The sequence below is a fragment of the Triturus cristatus genome, chromosome 6, assembly GCF_964204655.1.
Source record: "Triturus cristatus chromosome 6, aTriCri1.1, whole genome shotgun sequence".
In the NCBI taxonomy this organism is placed as follows: Eukaryota; Metazoa; Chordata; class Amphibia; order Caudata; family Salamandridae; genus Triturus; species Triturus cristatus.
Genome location: NC_140589.1, coordinates 884,535,369 through 884,552,886, shown reverse-complemented (window position 1 = coordinate 884,552,886; position 17,518 = coordinate 884,535,369). Strand labels below are relative to the sequence as shown.

The following is a 17,518-nucleotide window of genomic DNA, read 5'->3' as shown; positions in this document are numbered from 1 at the left end:
GCATGCCTGGGTCCCTGGACAAGGTGAGCCTATGACAAGGTGTCTGAATTTTCGCCTGTATTGTAATATTAAACACTTTATTGTTGTACCCGCCTGCTGAAAGAAGTCCTCAAGATCAGCTCCACACAGACGTGGAACTGATGATGTTAATGCAGACTATTTAAGAAACTGAGGCTGATCTAAAACATTTCCTTGGATCTAGGACCATTTCGCCTGACTTTTAGGTCCTTCCTCCTCCTAAAGTCCTTTGTATAAGTTAGGAACACCTGACAGAACAGAATTTCAGGAGGTCCCTCAGGTGGGTTTACTTGTGTCTTCTGGTTGTGAGCAGTAAACATGGCTAAAAAGGTTGATGGAATGGTGTTTTAAAACACACACACACACACACACACACAATTTCTGGTCCTCTTAAGGACAAAAGTATGGGTGTACCTACATGGGGCCAGTGGCGCAATGGATAACGCGTCTGACTACGGATCAGAAGATTGTAGGTTCGACTCCTATCTGGCTCGAAAGGTTCATAGGTCCCTGTTTTATGGTATTCCTGTGGAATTCTTATTTACCTCAGACTTGTTGTAGGTTCAATATTCTTGAGCACGACTCATCCAGCAGTCGTTCCATGGTAGGGCTGCAGTAATAGGACCACGGCTGGTTAAAAGTTTCCCATTTGCTGCTGGATTCTATGTGAAGGCCGTCATGTGGTGTGCTGCTTTTGTATTTCAACATGGGTCTCTGAGTCTCTAAACTAGGAAAAAATCTTGTTGAGAAAAGTGTGTGTGAGAGGATCTGTGGGTGCAGGCAGGTGTGTGCACTTGAGTGCTGACCCATTTACATGTGTGAGAGAGACAAGCAAATTGCCTGTGGGATGTAGGCCTACAACTGGAACCAAGCAGCCAGGCATAACCACAGGTAAGGAGAGAGGAAGGCAGTTCATTATTAGAGCAGGATCATGAGCATCTTGCCCTGCTCCCTTCTGCCCCGATCGGCCACGATCGGCCAAGACCTCTCTATTAGGGTGGAGGGTGAACATTTCTTGGACCTCAGAAACTGAGGGATGCAGGCCCAATATGTCCTCCAAGGGCCTAGAGGACCCGGTGCCCAATCATGCCTGGTGTTTTTCAGCTTACCCGACCAATCTGGTTGCAAGGCGGATTTTAACAGTACTGCTGAAAAGGGACTCCCAGACAGCCCTGAGGCCATCATTTGCATAGGCCCTCCCCTTCTCTTTGTCTTGCTTCCCACAAAGCAACGCATCGCTGGCAGCAGTATAGATTTGGGGGTTGTGAAGAATAATGACAGGGAGGCTGAAGAAGAGAAAGAAAAGTCCCAGAAGTCCTGCAGGCTTCCTTGCTAAATGCAGCTGGACACATAGAGTGCACCTTCTTTACTGCGAGGTAAATACATTAAAAATGTTGAGGAGAGAAAAATTGAAAAATACATATTAGGAGGAAAGCACTGGAACCTGCTTTATTATTTCAATTAGTCTTGAAAACATAGAACATTTCTCTCCTGAAAGCTGGTAAAAATATGGAACGCTTCACGAATTTGCGTGTCATCCTTGCGCAGGGGCCATGCTAATCTTCTCTGTATCGTTCCAATTTTAGTATATGTGCTGCCGAAGCGAGCACACTTCATTGATGAACCTACAATGTTTATAAACTCTCTAAATCTACAGTCTCTAGACATAGGGTGGCCTGGCAGAGATGCTCGGATGGCCTGTAAGCATTCAAATCTGAGCCAATGGGCAAAAATGAATGAAGAGTAACAATCCATTATTCTTCACTGCATTTGTGGTCCAAGACTTCACCAATTGGAAGTATGTAGATTATGCCAGGGTTGCAAAGGCTCATGGTTCAGGCTACAGACAAGGAACATTGTGACATCACGCTGCCTGTGGAACAGTGATATTAGAGGTGAAACAGCTGCACAGTAGGTTAGGTGAAGGGCTCTGAGAGTGGAAAGGCAGCATGCCTGGGTCCCTGGACAAGGTGAGCCTATGACAAGGTGTCTGAATTTTCACCTGTATTGTAATATTAAACACTTTATTGTTGTACCCGCCTGCTGATTAAGAAGTCCTCAAGATCAGCTCCACACAGACGTGGAACTGATGATGTTAATGCAGACTATTTAAGAAACTGAGGCTGATCTAAAACATTTCCTTGGATCTAGGACCATTTCGCCTGACTTTTAGGTCCTTCCTCCTCCTAAAGTCCTTTGTATAAGTTAGGAACACCTGACAGAACAGAATTTCAGGAGGTCCCTCAGGTGGGTTTACTTGTGTCTTCTGGTTGTGAGCAGTAAACATGGCTAAAAAGGTTGATGGAATGGTGTTTTAAAACACACACACACACACACACAATTTCTGGTCCTCTTAAGGACAAAAGTATGGGTGTACCTACATGGGGCCAGTGGCGCAATGGATAACGTGTCTGACTACGGATCAGAAGATTGTAGGTTCGACTCCTATCTGGCTCGAAAGGGTCATAGGTCCCTGTTTTATGGTATTCCTGTGGAATTCTTATTTACCTCAGACTTGTTGTAGGTTCAATATTCTTGAGCACGACTCATCCAGCAGTCGTTCCATGGTAGGGCTGCAGTAATAGGACCACGGCTGGTTAAAAGTTTCCCATTTGCTGCTGGATTCTATGTGAAGGCCGTCATGTGGTGTGCTGCTTTTGTATTTCAACATGGGTCTCTGAGTCTCTAAACTAGGAAAAAATCTTGTTGAGAAAAGTGTGTGTGAGAGGATCTGTGGGTGCAGGCAGGTGTGCGCACTTGAGTGCTGACCCATTTACATGTGTGAGAGAGACAAGCAAATTGCCTGTGGGATGTAGGCCTACAACTGGAACCAAGCAGCCAGGCATAACCACAGGTAAGGAGAGAGGAAGGCAGTTCATTATTAGAGCAGGATCTTGAGCATCTTGCCCTGCTCCCTTCTGCCCCGATCGGCCAAGACCTCTCTATTAGGGTGGAGGGTGAACATTTCTTGGACCTCAGAAACTGAGGGATGCAGGCCCAATATGTCCTCCAAGGGCCTAGAGGACCCGGTGCCCAATCATGCCTGGTATTTTTCAGCTTACCAGACCAATCTGGTTGCAAGGCGGATTTTAACAGTACTGCTGAAAAGGGACTCCCAGACAGCCCTGAGGCCATCATTTGCATAGGCCCTCCCCTTCTCTTTGTCTTGCTTCCCACAAAGCAACGCATCGCTGGCAGCAGTATAGATTTGGGGGTTGTGAAGAATAATGACAGGGAGGCTGAAGAAGAGAAAGAAAAGTCCCAGAAGTCCTGCAGGCTTCCTTGCTAAATGCAGCTGGACACATAGAGTACACCTTCTTTACTGCGAGGTAAATACATTAAAAATGTTGAGGAGAGAAAAATTGAAAAATACATATTAGGAGGAAAGCACTGGAACCTGCTTTATTATTTCAATTAGTCTTGAAAACATAGAACATTTCTCTCCTGAAAGCTGGTAAAAATATGGTACGCTTCACGAATTTGCGTGTCATCCTTGCGCAGGGGCCATGCTAATCTTCTCTGTATCGTTCCAATTTTAGTATATGTGCTGCCGAAGCGAGCACACTTCAGTGATGAACCTACAATGTTTATAAACTCTCTAAATCTACAGTCTCTAGACATAGGGTGGCCTGGCAGAGATGCTCGGATGGCCTGTAAGCATTCAAATCTGAGCCAATGGGCAAAAATGAATGAAGAGTAACAATCCATTATTCTTCACTGCATTTGTGGTCCAAGACTTCACCAATTGGAAGTATGTAGATTATGCCAGGGTTGCAAAGGCTCATGGTTCAGGCTACAGACAAGGAACATTGTGACATCACGCTGCCTGTGGAACAGTGATATTAGAGGTGAAACAGCTGCACAGTAGGTTAGGTGAAGGGCTCTGAGAGTGGAAAGGCAGCATGCCTGGGTCCCTGGACAAGGTGAGCCTATGACAAGGTGTCTGAATTTTCGCCTGTATTGTAATATTAAACACTTTATTGTTGTACCCGCCTGCTGATTAAGAAGTCCTCAAGATCAGCTCCACACAGACGTGGAACTGATGATGTTAATGCAGACTATTTAAGAAACTGAGGCTGATCTAAAACATTTCCTTGGATCTAGGACCATTTCGCCTGACTTTTAGGTCCTTCCTCCTCCTAAAGTCCTTTGTATAAGTTAGGAACACCTGACAGAACAGAATTTCAGGAGGTCCCTCAGGTGGGTTTACTTGTGTCTTCTGGTTGTGAGCAGTAAACATGGCTAAAAAGGTTGATGGAATGGTGTTTTAAAACACACACACACACACACACACACACACACAATTTCTGGTCCTCTTAAGGACAAAAGTATGGGTGTACCTACATGGGGCCAGTGGCGCAATGGATAACGCGTCTGACTACGGATCAGACGATTGTAGGTTTGATTCCTATCTGGCTCGAAAGGGTCATAGGTCCCTGTTTATGGTATTCCTGTGGAATTCTTATTTACCTCAGACTTGTTGTAGGTTCAATATTCTCGAGCACGACTCATCCAGCAGTCGTTCCATGGTAGGGCTGCAGTAATAGGACCACGGCTAGTTAAAAGTTTCCCATTTGCTGCTGGATTCTATGTGAAGGCCGTCATGTGGTGTGCTGCTTTTGTATTTCAACATGGGTCTCTGAGTCTCTAAACTAGGAAAAAATCTTGTTGAGAAAAGTGTGTGTGAGAGGATCTGTGGGTGCAGGCAGGTGTGTGCACTTGAGTGCTGACCCATTTACATGTGTGAGAGAGACAAGCAAATTGCCTGTGGGATGTAGGCCTACAACTGGAACCAAGCAGCCAGGCATAACCACAGGTAAGGAGAGAGGAAGGCAGTTCATTATTAGAGCAGGATCATGAGCATCTTGCCCTGCTCCCTTCTGCCCCGATCGGCCACGATCGGCCAAGACCTCTCTATTAGGGTGGAGGGTGAACATTTCTTGGACCTCAGAAACTGAGGGATGCAGGCCCAATATGTCCTCCAAGGGCCTAGAGGACCCGGTGCCCAATCATGCCTGGTGTTTTTCAGCTTACCCGACCAATCTGGTTGCAAGGCGGATTTTAACAGTACTGCTGAAAAGGGACTCCCAGACAGCCCTGAGGCCATCATTTGCATAGGCCCTCCCCTTCTCTTTGTCTTGCTTCCCACAAAGCAACGCATCGCTGGCAGCAGTATAGATTTGGGGGTTGTGAAGAATAATGACAGGGAGGCTGAAGAAGAGAAAGAAAAGTCCCAGAAATCCTGCAGGCTTCCTTGCTAAATGCAGCTGGACACATAGAGTGCACCTTCTTTACTGCGAGGTAAATACATTAAAAATGTTGAGGAGAGAAAAATTGAAAAATACATATTAGGAGGAAAGCACTGGAACCTGCTTTATTATTTTAATTAGTCTTGAAAACATAGAACATTTCTCTCCTGAGAGCTGGTAAAAATATGGAACGCTTCACGAATTTGCGTGTCATCCTTGCGCAGGGGCCATGCTAATCTTCTCTGTATCGTTCCAATTTTAGTATATGTGCTGCCGAAGCGAGCACACTTCATTGATGAACCTACAATGTTTATAAACTCTCTAAATCTACAGTCTCTAGACATAGGGTGGCCTGGCAGAGATGCTCGGATGGCCTGTAAGCATTCAAATCTGAGCCAATGGGCAAAAATGAATGAAGAGTAACAATCCATTATTCTTCACTGCATTTGTGGTCCAAGACTTCACCAATTGGAAGTATGTAGATTATGCCAGGGTTGCAAAGGCTCATGGTTCAGGCTACAGACAAGGAACATTGTGACATCACGCTGCCTGTGGAACAGTGATATTAGAGGTGAAACAGCTGCACAGTAGGTTAGGTGAAGGGCTCTGAGAGTGGAAAGGTAGCATGCCTGGGTCCCTGGACAAGGTGAGCCTATGACAAGGTGTCTGAATTTTCGCCTGTATTGTAATATTAAACACTTTATTGTTGTACCCGCCTGCTGATAAAGAAGTCCTCAAGATCAGCTCCACACAGACGTGGAACTGATGATGTTAATGCAGACTATTTAAGAAACTGAGGCTGATCTAAAACATTTCCTTGGATCTAGGACCATTTCGCCTGACTTTTAGGTCCTTCCTCCTCCTAAAGTCCTTTGTATAAGTTAGGAACACCTGACAGAACAGAATTTCAGGAGGTCCCTCAGGTGGGTTTACTTGTGTCTTTTGGTTGTGAGCAGTAAACATGGCTAAAAATGTTGATGGAATGGTGTTTTAAAACACACACACACACACACACAATTTCTGGTCCTCTTAAGGACAAAAGTATGGGTGTACCTACATGGGGCCAGTGGCGCAATGGATAACGCGTCTGACTACGGATCAGAAGATTGTAGGTTTGATTCCTATCTGGCTCGAAAGGGTCATAGGTCCCTGTTTTATGGTATTCCTGTGGAATTCTTATTTACCTCAGACTTGTTGTAGGTTCAATATTCTCGAGCACGACTCATCCAGCAGTCGTTCCATGGTAGGGCTGCAGTAATAGGACCACGGCTAGTTAAAAGTTTCCCATTTGCTGCTGGATTCTATGTGAAGGCCGTCATGTAGTGTGCTGCTTTTGTATTTCAACATGGGTCTCTGAGTCTCTAAACTAGGAAAAAATCTTGTTGAGAAAAGTGTGTGTGAGAGGATCTGTGGGTGCAGGCAGGTGTGTGCACTTGAGTGCTGACCCATTTACATGTGTGAGAGAGACAAGCAAATTGCCTGTGGGATGTAGGCCTACAACTGGAACCAAGCAGCCAGGCATAACCACAGGTAAGGAGAGAGGAAGGCAGTTCATTATTAGAGCAGGATCATGAGCATCTTGCCCTGCTCCCTTCTGCCCTGATCGGCCACGATCGGCCAATACCTCTCTATTAGGGTGGAGGGTGAACATTTCTTGGACCTCAGAAACTGAGGGATGCAGGCCCAATATGTCCTCCAAGGGCCTAGAGGACCCGGTGCCCAATCATGCCTTTTGTTTTTCAGCTTACCCGACCAATTTGGTTGCAAGGCGGATTTTAACATTACTGCTGAAAAGGGACTCCCAGACAGCCCTGAGGCCATCATTTGCATAGGCCCTCCCCTTCTCTTTGTCTTGCTTCCCACAAAGCAACGCATCGCTGGCAGCAGTATAGATTTGGGGGTTGTGAAGAATAATGACAGGGAGGCTGAAGAAGAGAAAGAAAAGTCCCAGAAGTCCTGCAGGCTTCCTTGCTAAATGCAGCTGGACACATAGAGTGCACCTTCTTTACTGCGAGGTAAATACATTAAAAATGTTGAGGAGAGAAAAATTGAAAAATACATATTAGGAGGAAAGCACTGGAACCTGCTTTATTATTTCAATTAGTCTTGAAAACATAGAACATTTCTCTCCTGAAAGCTGGTAAAAATATGGAACGCTTCACGAATTTGCGTGTCATCCTTGCGCAGGGGCCATGCTAATCTTCTCTGTATCGTTCCAATTTTAGTATATGTGCTGCCGAAGCGAGCACACTTCATTGATGAACCTACAATGTCTATAAACTCTCTAAATCTACAGTCTCTAGACATAGGGTGGCCTGGCAGAGATGCTCGGATGGCCTGTAAGCATTCAAATCTGAGCCAATGGGCAAAAATGAATGAAGAGTAACAATCCATTATTCTTCACTGCATTTGTGGTCCAAGACTTCACCAATTGGAAGTATGTAGATTATGCCAGGGTTGCAAAGGCTCATGGTTCAGGCTACAGACAAGGAACATTGTGACATCAAGCTGCCTGTGGAACAGTGATATTAGAGGTGAAACAGCTGCACAGTAGGTTAGGTGAAGGGCTCTGAGAGTGGAAAGGCAGCATGCCTGGGTCCCTGGACAAGGTGAGCCTATGACAAGGTGTCTGAATTTTCGCCTGTATTGTAATATTAAACACTTTATTGTTGTACCCGCCTGCTGATTAAGAAGTCCTCAAGATCAGCTCCACACAGACGTGGAACTGATGATGTTAATGCAGACTATTTAAGAAACTGAGGCTGATCTAAAACATTTCCTTGGATCTAGGACCATTTCGCCTGACTTTTAGGTCCTTCCTCCTCCTAAAGTCCTTTGTATAAGTTAGGAACACCTGACAGAACAGAATTTCAGGAGGTCCCTCAGGTGGGTTTACTTGTGTCTTCTGGTTGTGAGCAGTAAACATGGCTAAAAAGGTTGATGGAATGGTGTTTTAAAACACACACACACACACACACAATTTCTGGTCCTCTTAAGGACAAAAGTATGGGTTTACCTACATGGGGCCAGTGGCGCAATGGATAACGTGTCTGACTACGGATCAGAAGATTGTAGGTTCGACTCCTATCTGGCTCGAAAGGGTCATAGGTCCCTGTTTTATGGTATTCCTGTGGAATTCTTATTTACCTCAGACTTGTTGTAGGTTCAATATTCTTGAGCACGACTCATCCAGCAGTCGTTCCATGGTAGGGCTGCAGTAATAGGACCACGGCTGGTTAAAAGTTTCCCATTTGCTGCTGGATTCTATGTGAAGGCCGTCATGTGGTGTGCTGCTTTTGTATTTCAACATGGGTCTCTGAGTCTCTAAACTAGGAAAAAATCTTGTTGAGAAAAGTGTGTGTGAGAGGATCTGTGGGTGCAGGCAGGTGTGCGCACTTGAGTGCTGACCCATTTACATGTGTGAGAGAGACAAGCAAATTGCCTGTGGGATGTAGGCCTACAACTGGAACCAAGCAGCCAGGCATAACCACAGGTAAGGAGAGAGGAAGGCAGTTCATTATTAGAGCAGGATCATGAGCATCTTGCCCTGCTCCCTTCTGCCCCGATCGGCCAAGACCTCTCTATTAGGGTGGAGGGTGAACATTTCTTGGACCTCAGAAACTGAGGGATGCAGGCCCAATATGTCCTCCAAGGGCCTAGAGGACCCGGTGCCCAATCATGCCTGGTATTTTTCAGCTTACCAGACCAATCTGGTTGCAAGGCGGATTTTAACAGTACTGCTGAAAAGGGACTCCCAGACAGCCCTGAGGCCATCATTTGCATAGGCCCTCCCCTTCTCTTTGTCTTGCTTCCCACAAAGCAACGCATCGCTGGCAGCAGTATAGATTTGGGGGTTGTGAAGAATAATGACAGGGAGGCTGAAGAAGAGAAAGAAAAGTCCCAGAAGTCCTGCAGGCTTCCTTGCTAAATGCAGCTGGACACATAGAGTACACCTTCTTTACTGCGAGGTAAATACATTAAAAATGTTGAGGAGAGAAAAATTGAAAAATACATATTAGGAGGAAAGCACTGGAACCTGCTTTATTATTTCAATTAGTCTTGAAAACATAGAACATTTCTCTCCTGAAAGCTGGTAAAAATATGGCACGCTTCACGAATTTGCGTGTCATCCTTGCGCAGGGGCCATGCTAATCTTCTCTGTATCGTTCCAATTTTAGTATATGTGCTGCCGAAGCGAGCACACTTCAGTGATGAACCTACAATGTTTATAAACTCTCTAAATCTACAGTCTCTAGACATAGGGTGGCCTGGCAGAGATGCTCGGATGGCCTGTAAGCATTCAAATCTGAGCCAATGGGCAAAAATGAATGAAGAGTAACAATCCATTATTCTTCACTGCATTTGTGGTCCAAGACTTCACCAATTGGAAGTATGTAGATTATGCCAGGGTTGCAAAGGCTCATGGTTCAGGCTACAGACAAGGAACATTGTGACATCACGCTGCCTGTGGAACAGTGATATTAGAGGTGAAACAGCTGCACAGTAGGTTAGGTGAAGGGCTCTGAGAGTGGAAAGGCAGCATGCCTGGGTCCCTGGACAAGGTGAGCCTATGACAAGGTGTCTGAATTTTCGCCTGTATTGTAATATTAAACACTTTATTGTTGTACCCGCCTGCTGATTAAGAAGTCCTCAAGATCAGCTCCACACAGACGTGGAACTGATGATGTTAATGCAGACTATTTAAGAAACTGAGGCTGATCTAAAACATTTCCTTGGATCTAGGACCATTTCGCCTGACTTTTAGGTCCTTCCTCCTCCTAAAGTCCTTTGTATAAGTTAGGAACACCTGACAGAACAGAATTTCAGGAGGTCCCTCAGGTGGGTTTACTTGTGTCTTCTGGTTGTGAGCAGTAAACATGGCTAAAAAGGTTGATGGAATGGTGTTTTAAAACACACATACACACACACACACACACACACAATTTCTGGTCCTCTTAAGGACAAAAGTATGGGTGTACCTACATGGGGCCAGTGGCGCAATGGATAACGCGTCTGACTACGGATCAGTCGATTGTAGGTTTGATTCCTATCTGGCTCGAAAGGGTCATAGGTCCCTGTTTATGGTATTCCTGTGGAATTCTTATTTACCTCAGACTTGTTGTAGGTTCAATATTCTCGAGCACGACTCATCCAGCAGTCGTTCCATGGTAGGGCTGCAGTAATAGGACCACGGCTAGTTAAAAGTTTCCCATTTGCTGCTGGATTCTATGTGAAGGCCGTCATGTGGTGTGCTGCTTTTGTATTTCAACATGGGTCTCTGAGTCTCTAAACTAGGAAAAAATCTTGTTGAGAAAAGTGTGTGTGAGAGGATCTGTGGGTGCAGGCAGGTGTGTGCACTTGAGTGCTGACCCATTTACATGTGTGAGAGAGACAAGCAAATTGCCTGTGGGATGTAGGCCTACAACTGGAACCAAGCAGCCAGGCATAACCACAGGTAAGGAGAGAGGAAGGCAGTTCATTATTAGAGCAGGATCATGAGCATCTTGCCCTGCTCCCTTCTGCCCCGATCGGCCACGATCGGCCAAGACCTCTCTATTAGGGTGGAGGGTGAACATTTCTTGGACCTCAGAAACTGAGGGATGCAGGCCCAATATGTCCTCCAAGGGCCTAGAGGACCCGGTGCCCAATCATGCCTGGTGTTTTTCAGCTTACCCGACCAATCTGGTTGCAAGGCGGATTTTAACAGTACTGCTGAAAAGGGACTCCCAGACAGCCCTGAGGCCATCATTTGCATAGGCCCTCCCCTTCTCTTTGTCTTGCTTCCCACAAAGCAACGCATCGCTGGCAGCAGTATAGATTTGGGGGTTGTGAAGAATAATGACAGGGAGGCTGAAGAAGAGAAAGAAAAGTCCCAGAAGTCCTGCAGGCTTCCTTGCTAAATGCAGCTGGACACATAGAGTGCACCTTCTTTACTGCGAGGTAAATACATTAAAAATGTTGAGGAGAGAAAAATTGAAAAATACATATTAGGAGGAAAGCACTGGAACCTGCTTTATTATTTTAATTAGTCTTGAAAACATAGAACATTTCTCTCCTGAAAGCTGGTAAAAATATGGAACGCTTCACGAATTTGCGTGTCATCCTTGCGCAGGGGCCATGCTAATCTTCTCTGTATCGTTCCAATTTTAGTATATGTGCTGCCGAAGCGAGCACACTTTATTGATGAACCTACAATGTTTATAAACTCTCTAAATCTACAGTCTCTAGACATAGGGTGGCCTGGCAGAGATGCTCGGATGGCCTGTAAGCATTCAAATCTGAGCCAATGGGCAAAAATGAATGAAGAGTAACAATCCATTATTCTTCACTGCATTTGTGGTCCAAGACTTCACCAATTGGAAGTATGTAGATTATGCCAGGGTTGCAAAGGCTCATGGTTCAGGCTACAGACAAGGAACATTGTGACATCACGCTGCCTGTGGAACAGTGATATTAGAGGTGAAACAGCTGCACAGTAGGTTAGGTGAAGGGCTCTGAGAGTGGAAAGGCAGCATGCCTGGGTCCCTGGACAAGGTGAGCCTATGACAAGGTGTCTGAATTTTCGCCTGTATTGTAATATTAAACACTTTATTGTTGTACCCGCCTGCTGATTAAGAAGTCCTCAAGATCAGCTCCACACAGACGTGGAACTGATGATGTTAATGCAGACTATTTAAGAAACTGAGGCTGATCTAAAACATTTCCTTGGATCTAGGACCATTTCGCCTGACTTTTAGGTCCTTCCTCCTCCTAAAGTCCTTTGTATAAGTTAGGAACACCTGACAGAACAGAATTTCAGGAGGTCCCTCAGGTGGGTTTACTTGTGTCTTCTGGTTGTGAGCAGTAAACATGGCTAAAAAGGTTGATGGAATGGTGTTTTAAAACACACACACACACACACACACACACAATTTCTGGTCCTCTTAAGGACAAAAGTATGGGTGTACCTACATGGGGCCAGTGGCGCAATGGATAACGCGTCTGACTACGGATCAGAAGATTGTAGGTTTGATTCCTATCTGGCTCGAAAGGGTCATAGGTCCCTGTTTTATGGTATTCCTGTGGAATTCTTATTTACCTCAGACTTGTTGTAGGTTCAATATTCTCGAGCACGACTCATCCAGCAGTCGTTCCATGGTAGGGCTGCAGTAATAGGACCACGGCTAGTTAAAAGTTTCCCATTTGCTGCTGGATTCTATGTGAAGGCCGTCATGTAGTGTGCTGCTTTTGTATTTCAACATGGGTCTCTGAGTCTCTAAACTAGGAAAAAATCTTGTTGAGAAAAGTGTGTGTGAGAGGATCTGTGGGTGCAGGCAGGTGTGCGCACTTGAGTGCTGACCCATTTACATGTGTGAGAGAGACAAGCAAATTGCCTGTGGGATGTAGGCCTACAACTGGAACCAAGCAGCCAGGCATAACCACAGGTAAGGAGAGAGGAAGGCAGTTCATTATTAGAGCAGGATCTTGAGCATCTTGCCCTGCTCCCTTCTGCCCCGATCGGCCAAGACCTCTCTATTAGGGTGGAGGGTGAACATTTCTTGGACCTCAGAAACTGAGGGATGCAGGCCCAATATGTCCTCCAAGGGCCTAGAGGACCCGGTGCCCAATCATGCCTGGTGTTTTTCAGCTTACCCGACCAATCTGGTTGCAAGGCGGATTTTAACAGTACTGCTGAAAAGGGACTCCCAGACAGCCCTGAGGCCATTATTTGCATAGGCCCTCCCCTTCTCTTTGTCTTGCTTCCCACAAAGCAACGCATCGCTGGCAGCAGTATAGATTTGGGGGTTGTGAAGAATAATGACAGGGAGGCTGAAGAAGAGAAAGAAAAGTCCCAGAAATCCTGCAGGCTTCCTTGCTAAATGCAGCTGGACACATAGAGTGCACCTTCTTTACTGCGAGGTAAATACATTAAAAATGTTGAGGAGAGAAAAATTGAAAAATACATATTAGGAGGAAAGCACTGGAACCTGCTTTATTATTTTAATTAGTCTTGAAAACATAGAACATTTCTCTCCTGAGAGCTGGTAAAAATATGGAACGCTTCACGAATTTGCGTGTCATCCTTGCGCAGGGGCCATGCTAATCTTCTCTGTATCGTTCCAATTTTAGTATATGTGCTGCCGAAGCGAGCACACTTCATTGATGAACCTACAATGTTTATAAACTCTCTAAATCTACAGTCTCTAGACATAGGGTGGCCTGGCAGAGATGCTCGGATGGCCTGTAAGCATTCAAATCTGAGCCAATGGGCAAAAATGAATGAAGAGTAACAATCCATTATTCTTCACTGCATTTGTGGTCCAAGACTTCACCAATTGGAAGTATGTAGATTATGCCAGGGTTGCAAAGGCTCATGGTTCAGGCTACAGACAAGGAACATTGTGACATCACGCTGCCTGTGGAACAGTGATATTAGAGGTGAAACAGCTGCACAGTAGGTTAGGTGAAGGGCTCTGAGAGTGGAAAGGTAGCATGCCTGGGTCCCTGGACAAGGTGAGCCTATGACAAGGTGTCTGAATTTTCGCCTGTATTGTAATATTAAACACTTTATTGTTGTACCCGCCTGCTGATAAAGAAGTCCTCAAGATCAGCTCCACACAGACGTGGAACTGATGATGTTAATGCAGACTATTTAAGAAACTGAGGCTGATCTAAAACATTTCCTTGGATCTAGGACCATTTCGCCTGACTTTTAGGTCCTTCCTCCTCCTAAAGTCCTTTGTATAAGTTAGGAACACCTGACAGAACAGAATTTCAGGAGGTCCCTCAGGTGGGTTTACTTGTGTCTTTTGGTTGTGAGCAGTAAACATGGCTAAAAATGTTGATGGAATAGTGTTTTAAAACACACACACACACACACACAATTTCTGGTCCTCTTAAGGACAAAAGTATGGGTGTACCTACATGGGGCCAGTGGCGCAATGGATAACGCGTCTGACTACGGATCAGAAGATTGTAGGTTTGATTCCTATCTGGCTCGAAAGGGTCATAGGTCCCTGTTTTATGGTATTCCTGTGGAATTCTTATTTACCTCAGACTTGTTGTAGGTTCAATATTCTCGAGCACGACTCATCCAGCAGTCGTTCCATGGTAGGGCTGCAGTAATAGGACCACGGCTAGTTAAAAGTTTCCCATTTGCTGCTGGATTCTATGTGAAGGCCGTCATGTAGTGTGCTGCTTTTGTATTTCAACATGGGTCTCTGAGTCTCTAAACTAGGAAAAAATCTTGTTGAGAAAAGTGTGTGTGAGAGGATCTGTGGGTGCAGGCAGGTGTGTGCACTTGAGTGCTGACCCATTTACATGTGTGAGAGAGACAAGCAAATTGCCTGTGGGATGTAGGCCGACAACTGGAACCAAGCAGCCAGGCATAACCACAGGTAAGGAGAGAGGAAGGCAGTTCATTATTAGAGCAGGATCATGAGCATCTTGCCCTGCTCCCTTCTGCCCTGATCGGCCACGATCGGCCAATACCTCTCTATTAGGGTGGAGGGTGAACATTTCTTGGACCTCAGAAACTGAGGGATGCAGGCCCAATATGTCCTCCAAGGGCCTAGAGGACCCGGTGCCCAATCATGCCTTGTGTTTTTCAGCTTACCCGACCAATTTGGTTGCAAGGCGGATTTTAACATTACTGCTGAAAAGGGACTCCCAGACAGCCCTGAGGCCATCATTTGCATAGGCCCTCCCCTTCTCTTTGTCTTGCTTCCCACAAAGCAACGCATCGCTGGCAGCAGTATAGATTTGGGGGTTGTGAAGAATAATGACAGGGAGGCTGAAGAAGAGAAAGAAAAGTCCCAGAAGTCCTGCAGGCTTCCTTGCTAAATGCAGCTGGACACATAGAGTGCACCTTCTTTACTGCGAGGTAAATACATTAAAAATGTTGAGGAGAGAAAAATTGAAAAATACATATTAGGAGGAAAGCACTGGAACCTGCTTTATTATTTCAATTAGTCTTGAAAACATAGAACATTTCTCTCCTGAAAGCTGGTAAAAATATGGAACGCTTCACGAATTTGCGTGTCATCCTTGCGCAGGGGCCATGCTAATCTTCTCTGTATCGTTCCAATTTTAGTATATGTGCTGCCGAAGCGAGCACACTTCATTGATGAACCTACAATGTCTATAAACTCTCTAAATCTACAGTCTCTAGACATAGGGTGGCCTGGCAGAGATGCTCGGATGGCCTGTAAGCATTCAAATCTGAGCCAATGGGCAAAAATGAATGAAGAGTAACAATCCATTATTCTTCACTGCATTTGTGGTCCAAGACTTCACCAATTGGAAGTATGTAGATTATGCCAGGGTTGCAAAGGCTCATGGTTCAGGCTACAGACAAGGAACATTGTGACATCAAGCTGCCTGTGGAACAGTGATATTAGAGGTGAAACAGCTGCACAGTAGGTTAGGTGAAGGGCTCTGAGAGTGGAAAGGCAGCATGCCTGGGTCCCTGGACAAGGTGAGCCTATGACAAGGTGTCTGAATTTTCGCCTGTATTGTAATATTAAACACTTTATTGTTGTACCCGCCTGCTGATTAAGAAGTCCTCAAGATCAGCTCCACACAGACGTGGAACTGATGATGTTAATGCAGACTATTTAAGAAACTGAGGCTGATCTAAAACATTTCCTTGGATCTAGGACCATTTCGCCTGACTTTTAGGTCCTTCCTCCTCCTAAAGTCCTTTGTATAAGTTAGGAACACCTGACAGAACAGAATTTCAGGAGGTCCCTCAGGTGGGTTTACTTGTGTCTTCTGGTTGTGAGCAGTAAACATGGCTAAAAAGGTTGATGGAATGGTGTTTTAAAACACACACACACACACACACAATTTCTGGTCCTCTTAAGGACAAAAGTATGGGTGTACCTACATGGGGCCAGTGGCGCAATGGATAACGTGTCTGACTACGGATCAGAAGATTGTAGGTTCGACTCCTATCTGGCTCGAAAGGGTCATAGGTCCCTGTTTTATGGTATTCCTGTGGAATTCTTATTTACCTCAGACTTGTTGTAGGTTCAATATTCTTGAGCACGACTCATCCAGCAGTCGTTCCATGGTAGGGCTGCAGTAATAGGACCACGGCTGGTTAAAAGTTTCCCATTTGCTGCTGGATTCTATGTGAAGGCCGTCATGTGGTGTGCTGCTTTTGTATTTCAACATGGGTCTCTGAGTCTCTAAACTAGGAAAAAATCTTGTTGAGAAAAGTGTGTGTGAGAGGATCTGTGGGTGCAGGCAGGTGTGCGCACTTGAGTGCTGACCCATTTACATGTGTGAGAGAGACAAGCAAATTGCCTGTGGGATGTAGGCCTACAACTGGAACCAAGCAGCCAGGCATAACCACAGGTAAGGAGAGAGGAAGGCAGTTCATTATTAGAGCAGGATCTTGAGCATCTTGCCCTGCTCCCTTCTGCCCCGATCGGCCAAGACCTCTCTATTAGGGTGGAGGGTGAACATTTCTTGGACCTCAGAAACTGAGGGATGCAGGCCCAATATGTCCTCCAAGGGCCTAGAGGACCCGGTGCCCAATCATGCCTGGTGTTTTTCAGCTTACCCGACCAATCTGGTTGCAAGGCGGATTTTAACAGTACTGCTGAAAAGGGACTCCCAGACAGCCCTGAGGCCATTATTTGCATAGGCCCTCCCCTTCTCTTTGTCTTGCTTCCCACAAAGCAACGCATCGCTGGCAGCAGTATAGATTTGGGGGTTGTGAAGAATAATGACAGGGAGGCTGAAGAAGAGAAAGAAAAGTCCCAGAAATCCTGCAGGCTTCCTTGCTAAATGCAGCTGGACACATAGAGTGCACCTTCTTTACTGCGAGGTAAATACATTAAAAATGTTGAGGAGAGAAAAATTGAAAAATACATATTAGGAGGAAAGCACTGGAACCTGCTTTATTATTTTAATTAGTCTTGAAAACATAGAACATTTCTCTCCTGAGAGCTGGTAAAAATATGGAACGCTTCACGAATTTGCGTGTCATCCTTGCGCAGGGGCCATGCTAATCTTCTCTGTATCGTTCCAATTTTAGTATATGTGCTGCCGAAGCGAGCACACTTCATTGATGAACCTACAATGTTTATAAACTCTCTAAATCTACAGTCTCTAGACATAGGGTGGCCTGGCAGAGATGCTCGGATGGCCTGTAAGCATTCAAATCTGAGCCAATGGGCAAAAATGAATGAAGAGTAACAATCCATTATTCTTCACTGCATTTGTGGTCCAAGACTTCACCAATTGGAAGTATGTAGATTATG

At 45.4% G+C, this 17,518-nt stretch overlaps 16 non-coding genes across 16 annotated transcripts; 7 read left to right on the top strand and 9 right to left on the bottom strand.

The window, feature by feature from the left end:
• The first annotated feature begins 439 nt into the window (after window positions 1–439).
• TRNAR-ACG (transfer RNA arginine (anticodon ACG)) lies at window positions 440–512 on the top strand. Its single transcript has one exon. It is a non-coding gene; the product is annotated as a tRNA-Arg (tRNA).
• Window positions 513–1,521: 1,009 nt separating this feature from the next.
• On the bottom strand, window positions 1,522–1,628 carry LOC146820441 (U6 spliceosomal RNA). Its single transcript, XR_014965159.1, has one exon. It is a non-coding gene; the product is annotated as a U6 spliceosomal RNA (small nuclear RNA).
• A 774-nt stretch (window positions 1,629–2,402) lies between these two features.
• On the top strand, window positions 2,403–2,475 carry TRNAR-ACG (transfer RNA arginine (anticodon ACG)). Its single transcript has one exon. It is a non-coding gene; the product is annotated as a tRNA-Arg (tRNA).
• A 999-nt stretch (window positions 2,476–3,474) lies between these two features.
• Window positions 3,475–3,581, bottom strand: LOC146820439 (U6 spliceosomal RNA). The gene has a single exon (XR_014965399.1). It is a non-coding gene; the product is annotated as a U6 spliceosomal RNA (small nuclear RNA).
• A 1,865-nt stretch (window positions 3,582–5,446) lies between these two features.
• LOC146820438 (U6 spliceosomal RNA) lies at window positions 5,447–5,553 on the bottom strand. The gene has a single exon (XR_014965148.1). It is a non-coding gene; the product is annotated as a U6 spliceosomal RNA (small nuclear RNA).
• A 774-nt stretch (window positions 5,554–6,327) lies between these two features.
• On the top strand, window positions 6,328–6,400 carry TRNAR-ACG (transfer RNA arginine (anticodon ACG)). The gene has a single exon. It is a non-coding gene; the product is annotated as a tRNA-Arg (tRNA).
• A 1,009-nt stretch (window positions 6,401–7,409) lies between these two features.
• On the bottom strand, window positions 7,410–7,516 carry LOC146820436 (U6 spliceosomal RNA). The gene has a single exon (XR_014965137.1). It is a non-coding gene; the product is annotated as a U6 spliceosomal RNA (small nuclear RNA).
• A 774-nt stretch (window positions 7,517–8,290) lies between these two features.
• TRNAR-ACG (transfer RNA arginine (anticodon ACG)) lies at window positions 8,291–8,363 on the top strand. Its single transcript has one exon. It is a non-coding gene; the product is annotated as a tRNA-Arg (tRNA).
• A 999-nt stretch (window positions 8,364–9,362) lies between these two features.
• On the bottom strand, window positions 9,363–9,469 carry LOC146820434 (U6 spliceosomal RNA). The gene has a single exon (XR_014965454.1). It is a non-coding gene; the product is annotated as a U6 spliceosomal RNA (small nuclear RNA).
• A 1,865-nt stretch (window positions 9,470–11,334) lies between these two features.
• LOC146820433 (U6 spliceosomal RNA) lies at window positions 11,335–11,441 on the bottom strand. Its single transcript, XR_014965126.1, has one exon. It is a non-coding gene; the product is annotated as a U6 spliceosomal RNA (small nuclear RNA).
• Window positions 11,442–12,221: 780 nt separating this feature from the next.
• TRNAR-ACG (transfer RNA arginine (anticodon ACG)) lies at window positions 12,222–12,294 on the top strand. Its single transcript has one exon. It is a non-coding gene; the product is annotated as a tRNA-Arg (tRNA).
• Window positions 12,295–13,293: 999 nt separating this feature from the next.
• LOC146820431 (U6 spliceosomal RNA) lies at window positions 13,294–13,400 on the bottom strand. The gene has a single exon (XR_014965115.1). It is a non-coding gene; the product is annotated as a U6 spliceosomal RNA (small nuclear RNA).
• A 774-nt stretch (window positions 13,401–14,174) lies between these two features.
• On the top strand, window positions 14,175–14,247 carry TRNAR-ACG (transfer RNA arginine (anticodon ACG)). Its single transcript has one exon. It is a non-coding gene; the product is annotated as a tRNA-Arg (tRNA).
• Window positions 14,248–15,256: 1,009 nt separating this feature from the next.
• LOC146820429 (U6 spliceosomal RNA) lies at window positions 15,257–15,363 on the bottom strand. The gene has a single exon (XR_014965108.1). It is a non-coding gene; the product is annotated as a U6 spliceosomal RNA (small nuclear RNA).
• Window positions 15,364–16,137: 774 nt separating this feature from the next.
• On the top strand, window positions 16,138–16,210 carry TRNAR-ACG (transfer RNA arginine (anticodon ACG)). The gene has a single exon. It is a non-coding gene; the product is annotated as a tRNA-Arg (tRNA).
• Window positions 16,211–17,209: 999 nt separating this feature from the next.
• LOC146820427 (U6 spliceosomal RNA) lies at window positions 17,210–17,316 on the bottom strand. The gene has a single exon (XR_014965107.1). It is a non-coding gene; the product is annotated as a U6 spliceosomal RNA (small nuclear RNA).
• Between the last annotated feature and the right edge of the window lie 202 nt (window positions 17,317–17,518).